At 43.8% G+C, this 11,682-nt stretch overlaps 1 long non-coding RNA gene across 1 annotated transcript in view; it reads left to right on the top strand.

Annotated features, from left to right (window-relative positions):
• Window positions 1-6,767, top strand: part of LOC143959448 (uncharacterized) — a 47,330-nt gene extending 40,563 nt beyond the window's left edge. Inside the window, exon 2 of the long non-coding RNA XR_013270234.1 lies at window positions 6,523-6,767. This is a non-coding gene — a long non-coding RNA (uncharacterized LOC143959448). The remainder of the gene's footprint in view (window positions 1-6,522) is intronic.
• Window positions 6,768-11,682: the final 4,915 nt, after the last annotated feature.

Genomic DNA, 11,682 nt, shown 5'->3' on the forward strand with positions numbered 1-11,682 from the left:
TGAATTGTCAGTTTTCTTTTTTTCTTTGTTTAGCCCGCCGCGTAGAACAAAAAAAAAACGATTATTGTGTACGAGGCTTAGAAGTAGAGCTGGGCGATTTAAAAAAAAAAAACTCGATTCACGATTCAAATCAAGTTTGTTTTTTTGTTTTTTTTTGATGGACAGTCCTGAGGAGCTGTGGGCAGGAGTTTTTAGGCGAGGCCGAGGCTCCGGCCTAGTCCTTGGCTTCCTGCCTTGTGGACTAGGCCTGAAGCCATGGCCTCGCCTAAAAACTCCTGTCCGGAGCACCTCAGGACTGGCGGGTTGGTGAAAAAAAAATCTAAAACAATCAATTTGTTTTAAATTTTGAATCGATTTGACCTCTCAACTCGATTCAAGATTTAAATAGATTTTTTCCCCAGTCCTACTTAGAAGCGACACTAAACTCTGATTTTAAAACCATCTTTTCAAATATGTATTCTTAACTCAAAAAATATCCTCTATGGCTCTCAGCCCCCTCCAAATTCTTTTCTTTTATTTTTTGCTCACACATGATTGCAACTAATATAATATGCACTGCTTGTTTAAAAGAAATGGGTGTGAGGGGGAAAGGAGAGGTTGAGGAGCTCAAGGAGGATGAGGATGGTAAGGAGGCAGAGAAACACACAATGAGAAATAATTTCATGAAAAATGTCCCAGGACCATTAACTACTTAATGGCCCACCACACATTTACTGCCGCAGGGCGGCCCGGCTGCACAAAAACAACATACCTGTACTTTGTTTGCACTTCCTGGTCTGGGGCACGTGCGTGCAACCCGCTCCCACTGTGATTGGACACAGCAGGACCTAATCAGCGGGTCCGCGATCGTTCAGAGGAACAACAGAACGGTGGTTTGTAAACCAGGCAGTCCGTCGTTTTGTCACAGAAGAAGAGAGAGATGTGTGATTCCTACTAATCAGGAACACCGATCTCTCTCTATATCTAGTGTCAGCCCACACAGTAAGAAAGCACAACTAGGGAACACATTTAACCCTTTGATTGCCCCTTATGTTAACCCCTTCCCTGCCAGTGTCATTTATACAGTGACAATGCATTTTTTTAGCACTGATCACTGTATTGGTGTCGCTGGTTCCCAAAAAGTGTCACTTAGGCTGCTTTCACAGTGCAGCGGGAGCGGCGTCGGCGGTAAAGTGCCGCTATTTTTAGCGGCGCTTTACCGTCGTTTTAGCGGCGGTGTGCGGGCGCTAGCGGGGTGGTTTTAACCCCCGCTAGCGGCCAAAAAGGGGTTAAACCCGCCCGCAAAGCGCCGCTGCAGCGGCGCTTTGCCGGCGGTATTGCCGCGGTGTCCCATTGATTTCAATGGGTAGGAGCGGTGAATACACCGCTCCTTCACCGCTGCAAAGATGCGGCTAGCAGGACTTTTTTCACCGTCCTGCCAGCGCATCGCTCCAGTGTGAAAGCCCTCCGGCTTTCACACTGGAGTTAAAGGGGCCGGTTTTTTTCAGGCATTACACAGGCGCTATTTTTAGCACTGAATACCGCCCCAGTGTGAAAGCAGCCTTAGTGTCAGATTTGTCCAGCGCAATGTCGTAATCCTGCTAAAAATCGCTGATCGCCGCCATTACTAGTAAAAAAGAAAAAAGTCCCTAAATCTATCCCCTAGTTTGTAGACGTGATAACTTTTGCGCAAACCATCAATATATACTAATTGGGATTGTTTTACCAAAAATATGTAACAGGATACATATTGGCCTAAATTGATGAATGTTGTTTTTTTGATTAGATATGTTTATAGCAGAAAGTAAAAAATATATATTTTTTCAAAATTGTTGGTCTTTTTTTGTTTCTAGAGAAAAAAATAAAAACCGCAGAGGTGATCAAATACCACCAAAAGAAAGCTCTATGTGTGGGGGAAAAAAGGGGCATACATTTTGTTTAGGTACAATGTCGCACAACCGCACAATTGTTAGTTAAAATAACGCAGTGCCGTATCGCAAAAAGTGGGCTGGTCATTAAGGGGGTAGATCCTTCCGGGACTGAAGTGATTAAATGGGGGATATGTATGGATTCAATTTGTTCAATAAGGAGGATATTGTTGTGACTTTAAGCCCCCTTTCACACAGGCTGTGCGATCAGGTCGGCCTGTCTGTTATTCAGGTGGATCTGATCAGACCATCCATTCACCTCTATGGAATGGTGGATGTTAGTGGACACACGTCTGCTGACATCCGCCGATATCCAATCTGATCCTGTCCACCAAATCCAGGACCACCATCCATCTGGCGGAGAGGTGGTCCGTTTTCATCCAATCTCCCCATAGAGGAGAGTGGGACTCTGAGGGGTCCGTCTCTGCACAGTGAGGTTGGTGGGTTTTGCCATTGTTTATGTCACATGGTTTTTGTGCAGCGTTTTTTCAAACGCAGCTTTTTTTGGGGGGGGGGGGGGGTTAGAGACTACACCTTTTTACATTTTATTGTGAAAAAACACAATACATAACCCAATTTTTTTTTAAATATAAAAGATGATGTCACGCTGATTGGATAGATACCAAACATGTCACGTTTTAAAATTGCACACGCCCGCACAACGGCGACAAACAACATAAATTTTACTATTCATAGGCAATGCTTTAAAAGCCTTTACAGGTTACCACTTTAGATGTACAGAGGAGGTCTAGTGCTAGAATTCCTGCCCATGATCTGACGTTCGCAGCGATTCCCCACGTGTGGAATGATTGTTTTGTGTGTGTTCAGGACCAACGTACGCTTTTTTTCTAATTATTTATACTATTTTATTTTGACACCGTCGCTTTAATTAAATTATTTTTTTAAATCACTTATGTTGCCGTCACAATGAATGTAAACATCCTTTATGACACCAATAGGCATGTGTCAGGTATTATTATGGGGGGATCTGGGGTCCTCCTTTGCACTTAAAAGCATTCCAAATGTCAACAACAGTGGTTTTAAATGCTTGTATTATTTTTATGTTTTATTTTTATTAGTAATAGCTGTGCTCTGCGATTTTTATTTATTTTTATTTTTTATGGGACTGCGACATTGCGGTGGGCAGATTGGACACTTTTGACACATTTATGGGACCATTGGCATTTATACAGCGATCAATGTTATAAAAAAACACTGATTATTGTGTTCTTTGTGTGGGTTTCTAACTGTATGGGGGATGGGAATTACTAGAGGAGGAGACATATGGCTGTTCCGCCTTAGTAGGAACAGACGATCTGTCTCTCTTCTGACAAAATGGGGATTTGTGTGTTTACACACACAAATCCTTGTTCTGGCACTCGTGCCTGTGATCGTGCGTGGGTGGCAGCGATTGTGCCCACCGGCCACGTGCATCGGGTCCCCAGTGGTGCAGCATGCGGCCTCTTAAAGGGGATTTTGCGGTAACGAGCCACTTTTCCGACATATATGTGCGTGAGTCAGTCGGCAAGTGGTTAAGACTCCAGTAAAGTGGAAGTAATGTCATGCCATCACTTCCAGGTTACTAGATACGAGACCCGATCAAAGACGATTCCAGCTTTGTCCGGGTTGCCGGCAGACGTGGCGGCTGGTCGCTTGGGCCTCCTGGTGGGACGGGCGAGCTGCGGAAGGCGGGGGAGGGGGGAACGTTCTCTCCGCTGCTTAGCCGCATCGGTTGTTATTACAAGGAAGTGACGGTTGGCTCTAAAAAACGGTACCGGGGTGATGTCTGCAGTTGCATATCACCCCAATATAACCACTTGAAGCCAAATGATGTACAGGTACGGGATTTGGTGGAAAGTGGTTGTAAACCCTTACAAACCACTTTTACCTACAGATAAGCCTAGATTAAGGCTCACCTGTAGGTGCAAGAAATATCTCCTAAACCGTGTGGAAAAGACAGTCACGCTGTCTATGGCGCACGCACTGTAGACAACGGCACGCAGGTATACTGAGTGTGCCATTTCTAGCGGCAATTGTGCCTTTAGTGGTGGCTCCCGCGATTCAACACACAATCAGCGCCGAAACCCTTTCTAGTGATTAGCGCCTGTCTTCTCTCTTTTTTCCCCTAAAATTGCCAGTCAGACCTCTTCCCCTGCAGGATGGAATGTTGGAGGAGTTCAGTACACCATTCGAGTACAAAACATCCCCAGAAATTGAATTTACTGTGTGTGACTTTACAGGGGAAATTGTCCTTAGCTTAGTGAATGTGGTGAAAATCTGTGCAAAGAAGATCGAAAAATCAGTATTTATACTTTCACATGATTGGATTATGGAGGTCAACAGAGCTTCACCACATTCAGTAAGCTAAGGAGTGACACAGTGATCAGACTATTTACCTTTAGTAAATCGACCCATAGTGTTTGCAAAAGTAAAAGGTCGTTTTTTGGTTTTTTTTATGGAGTAGGAAAGGGTTAAGGCCCCGTTCACACACCGAATCCAACTTTGAAATAGATTTCAAAGCTGCAGGTCATCGCAACTTCAAGTGCAAAACTGAAATCGCAAAAAATAGTGCAGGAACTTCTATTTCAAATCGGCGAGGCACCTCAAAGTCGAAGACGCACCCATTCGATCAGTTCCATTGTCAACAAGGTGCGACTTGTCATGCGATTTTTGGATCTGTCAAATTCGTATGACAAGTGACAACGATGTGAATGGGTACTTAACCCATATCTGGTATTTTTTCTAAAAGTTTGCTACTAAGAAAATGTTCCCTTCATATTTTGTCTGGGAGAGGCAACAGGAAATCTCACCAAAGTGAATTGATCTCCCATCACACCCCTTACATTGCTTTGTATGGCCCCCACATGCTTGTATGCATGCCTGATAACATTGGGGATGCTCCTAATGAGACGACAGATGGTGTCTTGGGGTGTCCTGGGGTATTTCCTCCCAGATCTGGAGCAGGGCATCACTGAGCTCCTGAACAGACTGAGGTGCAACCTGGCGGTGTTGGATGGATCGAAACATAATGTCCCAGAGGTGTTCTATTGGATTTAGGTCAGGCGATTGTGGGGGCCATTCAATGGTATCAATGCCTTCATCCTCCAGGAACTGGCTGCATACTCTTGTCACATGAGGCCGGGCATTGTCATACACCAGGAGGAACCCAGAACCCACTGCACCAGCGTAGGGTCTGATAATGATTTCTGATTTCATCCTGATACCAAATGGCAGTCAGGGTGCTTGCCTGATTCTTACCCACTGCCACCCCTGCCTGTGTCTTAACCCCTCTGCCACCCCTGCCTGTGTCTTAACCCCTCTGCCACCTCTGCCTGTGTCTATCCCCTCTGCCACCTCTGCCTGTGTCTATCCCCTCTGCCACCTCTGCCTGTGTCTATCCCCTCTGCCACCTCTGCCTGTGTCTATCCCCTCTGCCACCTCTGCCTGTGTCTATCTCCTCTGCCACCCCTGCCTGTGTCTATCCCCTCTGCCACCCTTGCCTGTGTCTAAACCACCCCCCCCACACCTGCCTGTGTCTAACCTCCCCCCTGCCTGTGTCTAAACCCCCCCCCCGCCTGTGTCTAAACCCCCCCCGCTACCCCTGCCTGTGTCTAAATCCCCCCCGCTGCCCCTGCCTGTGTCTAAACCCCCCCCCCCCCGCTGCCCCTGCCTGTGTCTAAACCCCCCCGCTGCCCCTGTCTGTGCCTAAACCCCCCCGCCTCCCCTGCCTGTGTCTAAACCCCCCAACCACCATTGCATTTGATTGAACTCCCCCACCACTGTTGCATTTAAATCTTACTTCCTGATAAATTACATTTTAATTTTCATTGCCATGATATAAAATAATGGTTGTGGGGGCTTTTGGTGGGTGGGATTTTTTTTGGGGGGGGGGGGGTAGGTGGGCTGGGCAGCATTTCATTCCTGGACCCAGGCAGCACAATGTCTTGGGCCAGCCCATATATGTTTTCTTTTTTTTTAAGCTGTGTACTTACCTGAATTTGCCTTAGGCTGAGTTCACACTGGCATTAAGAGCAGGTGTTTGAGAGGAGTTTTAAAAAGCCCCCCAAATGCCTATGCACAAGATACAATAGATATATAGTGCTGTTCACACTAAGCGTTAGCATCCTGTTGCTTCAAAATTGAAGCCTCATGTCGAGTCAGGAGGTGTTTGAAGCCTTTTCAACGCCCCCCATTCAAGTCTATGGTAAATGCTCTGGTAGGCGGTTGCAGGGCATTAAGATTTGTTCATTTACTGTAATGGAATAGGCATTTGTGGAGCAGTTTTAACGTTCATCAAATGCTTCAAAACTGCCCATAGGGTGTTTGGGGAGCATTTTTAACTCCTCATTAATGCTTGTAAAATGCCTGTCAAATGCCCAGACTAAAGCTCATTGATGCCGGTCTGACGCCCACACTAATGCCATACAAACTCTATAGGAGTGTTTGTTGAGCATTAGATATTTATATCAGCATCTTGCAGTCCTTATACAGCAGGTCGTCCTTCACATTTTTGTTACCACTGTGACAATCATATTATTTTGTATTTATACATGCACTGTATACTTTCTTCATAATTGTTTTGCAAGAAGTTAATGCCCATATTTTATGTCTTTAGACAGTTCTACTTCATCAGTTTGTCTTCCTGAAGAAACAGACTCTGCCCTGCGAAACGTGTCGAGAACATATTCAAGACGCTATGAGTGGAATCTTTAAAAATGTATGACGGCATTTATATAACATGTTGTATAATTGTCCTCACCTTGATTTAAAGTGTACAGTTTTGTATTATGTGTTTAACTTGGTGCCTTATTTAGGATATTTTTACTGAACATAGACAATAAAAGTTGTTTTTTACTTGGAGATTTTTTCTTGGTGTGGTACCATTAAAGTCCTATTGAACTTTGTGTCTTAGGGAATGCTCTCTTTATGCATGTGTAATATATTATGTATGCACTTCCTGCCCTGGAGTTGTTGGCTTCGAAACCCAGGAAATTGAGAGAGAGAGAGAAAGTCTCAGCCAAATGTCCCATCCATGCTACAAGCCAGAAGAGCATACTCGCCAACTGTCCTGGGAAATTCTCAGGATTTAGACCTTTGTCCCGGTCTTACAGTTTCCTGGGAAATGTCCCGGTCTAAATCTTTTTTCCCACTAGAGGCTGCGGCGGTGTCCTGTCAGATAGTGTCCGCATTCGCAGTACACATGACAAGCAGATTCTGAAAAGATCCGAAGATGAACGGCGCCTGCGTCGTGAGTCCAGGTTCTAGCCCCACCATCCAAGTGGACATAGTTAGAATAAAAAAGAGCCGAGCAAAGCGAGGCCGTGCCCGAAGCGTGGCGAGCGACACAAGCCTTTTAGGTGTGCCCCACGAGTCGGGTAAGAGAGGTGTGTCTTTGTTGTCCCTTTTTAAGGGGACGGGGGGAGGGGGAGACACGGGTTATTTGTGTACAAGCTTGTCGAGAGAGCAGGGGGAAATGGTTGAAGAGCTCCGAAAAGACAGTGGGGCTCCTACGGATCTCTCCTGGTAAATAGGGGGAGGTTCTGGGGGGGGGGGGGTGAAAGTTAAGTTGGCAGGGCCTGAGTCTCACCCTCAGGAATAGGTGTCTCCGTGGGTATGAGTTTAGATACCCAACGTGAGATATATGACCGGAATGGTCGTGGGAAGGTCGGGGGGGGGGGGGCATGCACGTATCTCAGATAAATATGTAGAAGGACAAGAATGAATGGGAATCCCTAGAGTAACCGGACCCAACATAGAACCCGGTAGATGATGGAGCTAAAATACATGACATATAATGTGCAGGGATTGAGTTTGTATGGGAAGAGATTTAAAATCCCCAAATTAAACAGCGAGCTGTAGATGTAATTTTTATTCCAGAGACTCACCTAACCCAGCAGACAAATATTAAAATGCATTCAAGGGACTATCCTACCTGGTTCTATGGGGACTCACCAATAAGGGGGGCAAATGGGGTGGGAATTGGATTTTCGGAAAGGGTTAAATTTAAGATACTAGATAGAAGGATAGACCCGAAGGGGCACTATATGTTCATTAAAGGTAAAATGGGAGAAGGGATATATACCCTGGTCAATGTATACTGCCCAAACAAGAACCCTGTACATTTTTTAATAGAATATTGACCATATTGGAGGGATTCCGGACGGGAACGGTGGTCCTGGCGGGAGACCTAAACTCTGGTTTGGACCTTTTGCTGGATAGTACGTTGCATGCACAGGGGAGGAGTAAGGCACAAATTAAAAAGATAAAAGCAAAATTACATCAAGTCCAACTAATGGACGTCTGGAGGAAAAAACATGATGGTGTTAGGGACTATACTTTTTTCTCCCCTGTGCACGGGACCTATTCAAGGTTGGATTACTTGTTTGTTGAACACAAAGTATTGGAGGAGGTTAAGATTGAAATAATATCAATATCTGACCATGCCCCGGTCACTATGGAGATGGGGACCCCGGGGATCCAAAGGATACCATATACATGGCGGCTTAATGAAAGTCTATTATTGGATAAAGAGACCGAAATTGAGTTTTATTTTTCAACTAATGATATGGGTAAAGTAGCGCCCAATATTCTCTGGGAAACGCTTAAGGCGTATATAAGAGGGATCCTTATCTCCATAGGGGCCAGAAAAAAAAAAGGGTAAGAGAAACGTATATTGAAAAACTTACGGAAGAAATTCATGGTTTAGAATTACAACATAAAAATAGGGGGGGTTTTCACAGGCAGTCTTCCACGAGTTGGTCAGTAAAAGAGAAGAATTAAAGGACATCATGGAAGAGGCGGCCAGGAAAGAGATTAATAGGTTAGCACGGAACCAATACTTACGGGGAAACAAGCCCAGCAAAAAATTAACCAGGACCGTGAAGAAGAAAAGAGAGGTCAATTATATTGAGAAAATTCTGAATAAGGGTGGAGATCCCATTTATACTACAAAAGAGATAGCACAAGAGTTTAGAAATTATTATGAGGCCCTGTATACTGTAAGGAAGGAAAATCAGGAGGGACAGAAAGTGGAAGAACAGATAATGGAAGCAAAGATACGGGATTTCTACGAGAGTTGTGTGTTAAATACAATATCGGAGTATGATAGGGAGTACATGGATAATCCAATAACAGAGAAAGAAGTCCTAAAAAAATCTCCCCCGGGCAAAAGCCCGGGCTCGGATGGCTTTAGGACTTTATACCTAAAGAAGTTTAAAGACATTCTGGTCCCGAAGTTATGCAGATACTGTGGGTAAAGAATGCGATATGGGGTCAGATGCGCTGCTCGCCTCAATAACGCTAATCTTAAAGGAAGGGAAAGATGATAAATTATGTTCTAGTTATAGGCCGATCGCGATATTAAACGCAGATACTAAACTCCAACCAAGCATTCTAGCGAACAGATTGAAGGAGAGGAAGAGTGAGTTGGTCCATCCGGACCAGACTGGATTTATATCAGGTAGGGAGGGCCGGGACAATGGAGTTCGGGCCCTGTTGTTAATACAGGCAGCTAAGAGCGAAGGAAACCCCAGTCTATTCCTGTCTATTGATGCTGAAAAAGCTTTTGACAGGGTAGACTGGGGTTTTATGTGGAAAGTCTTGGAGATGATGGGGCTGGGACCCGGGATGATTAGTTGGATTAAAGCGTTGTACAGGGGCCCTCAGACAAGGGTGAAGGTAAACGGGTACTCGTCCTCCCCCTTTAGGATGAGTAATGGAACAAGGCAGGGTTGCCCCTTGTCCCCCTTGTTGTTCATACTGACATTGGAACCTTTATTGTCTTATATAAGGAATAGTGTGGATATAAGGGGGATAAGATGGGCCGAGAGGAGCATAAACTAGCAGCTTTCGCTGATGATGTACTTCTCTTTATCTCACATCCTAGGACATCGCTGCCTAATTTGCTGGGAGTCTTAGAAAATTACGGAGAACTTTCCAATCTCAAAATCGATCCCACGAAGTCAGAAATACTAAATATTAATATAAACCATATAGAAGAAAAGAGATTAGCAAAAGAGTTCCATTTTATTTGGAAACAGGACATAAAGTATTTGGGGATTATATTAACTGATACTCTGAGGAAAATATATCTAATAAATTATATCCCGCTGTTGGACAAGACAAGGAGAGAAGTAAATAAAATGTCGTCCGCCCCCCTCTCGTGGTTCGGTCGCATAAATGCGATAAAAATGATGATAACCCCAAAATCCTTTATAAATATCAAATGCTCCCAATAAGGAGCTCGCAATCGTTTTTTTACAACATTAAAAAGGTATCATCTCGCGTTATATATGGTATAACAAAAAAAAAGAAAAACCCGTATCACGGGTGCCGTTTTGTGTCAAAGTAAGAAAAAGGGAGGTCTGGCTGTTCCAGACTTTAAAAAATATTACTACGCGGTGGTAATATCACGGTTGGTTGAATAGACAATGGAGAATAGCAACAAAAGATGGAGGGATATAGAATTCAACATGAGTAGTACACATTTGGGTCACATAGTATGGAATCCACCACATTCTAGGGAATTAGGACAGAACACTCATGAAATCACTCATAATACACTGAAAATATGGGATAGGATACATGCACAAAAAAACTGGAAATACAACTCCCCACTAATTTATTTGAAAGACAATGTTTTTTTTACACCAGGGACGAGGGAGCTGGGGGGAAATTAGATTAAAAAAGATGTCCAAGTGAAGGACATAATAGATAAAGGCAAAATACATACTTTTAAAAGATTACAAGGCGATACTGAGCGGTGGAGACTTGATACATGGAGGTACATTCAGCTGGAAAAATTTGTGGAAAAATTACCTGATCCAATTAGATCGGAAAAGGAATATACAAAAATGGAAAAGATGATAATAAAGGGGAATATAAAAAATAGTATTGCTCAAATATATAAAATTGTGGTGGAGGAGGAGAAGGGGGATGCCCCTCCAAGTATCAAGAAATGGGAAAGGGAAATAGGCACGAGGTATGATAGAGATAGATTGGTTAAAATATGGAGATTAGTACATGAAATGGCACCGGATACGAGGACGGTAGAAATTAACTATAAATGCCTGGCGAGATGGTTCCTTACTCCGGATAGATTGAGTAGATATCAATCTGAAACATCATCTGAATGTTGGAGAGGGTGCAAAATGGCAGGTACAATGTTACATATATGGTGGGAATGTCCCACCATAAAAGATTATTGGATTAAGATTTTAGCATTGATAAAAGAGAGGGGAATCTATCCTTTATGACCCATGGGTCTGTCTGTTCCATGGGACGGACAGATCGATAGGGCCATATAAAGTTTCATTGTTGCCAATCTTGTTAAATATAGCGAAGGGATTGATCCCAAAAAATTGGCAGAAACCAGAAAGCCCAAAGATAAGCAAGTGGATAAAGGGAGTTAATTATATTCAAAAAATAGAGAGGGAACAAGACAAAGAGAGGGAGGAGGGAAAGGTAGAGGAAAGAAAAGATAAATGGAAAGACTGGGATTGTTTAAAAAATTCTTGGAGTTATGTGTGGGAGATAACCTGAGAAAATTAGAACCGGAAAGAGTATGTAGCGTGAGAGGAGGGGTCAACTAGGTGAGTTTATAGAACTGAGGAGACGTGCGGGGGTTGGGGGGGGGGATGGTGGGACAGGGGCGGGGTTTGGAGGGGACTGCTGATATATAACTGATGTAATTTATTATGTATAATGTCAGATACGCTCTTGTTTTTATGTGTAGAAAATGGAAATTATAAATAAAGAATTAAAAAAAAAATGCTCA

Source organism: Lithobates pipiens, unplaced genomic scaffold, assembly GCF_037356315.1.
Source record: "Lithobates pipiens isolate NorthernLeopardFrog02 unplaced genomic scaffold, aLitPip1_a1.2 Scaffold_75, whole genome shotgun sequence".
NCBI lineage: Eukaryota > Metazoa > Chordata > Amphibia > Anura > Ranidae > Lithobates > Lithobates pipiens.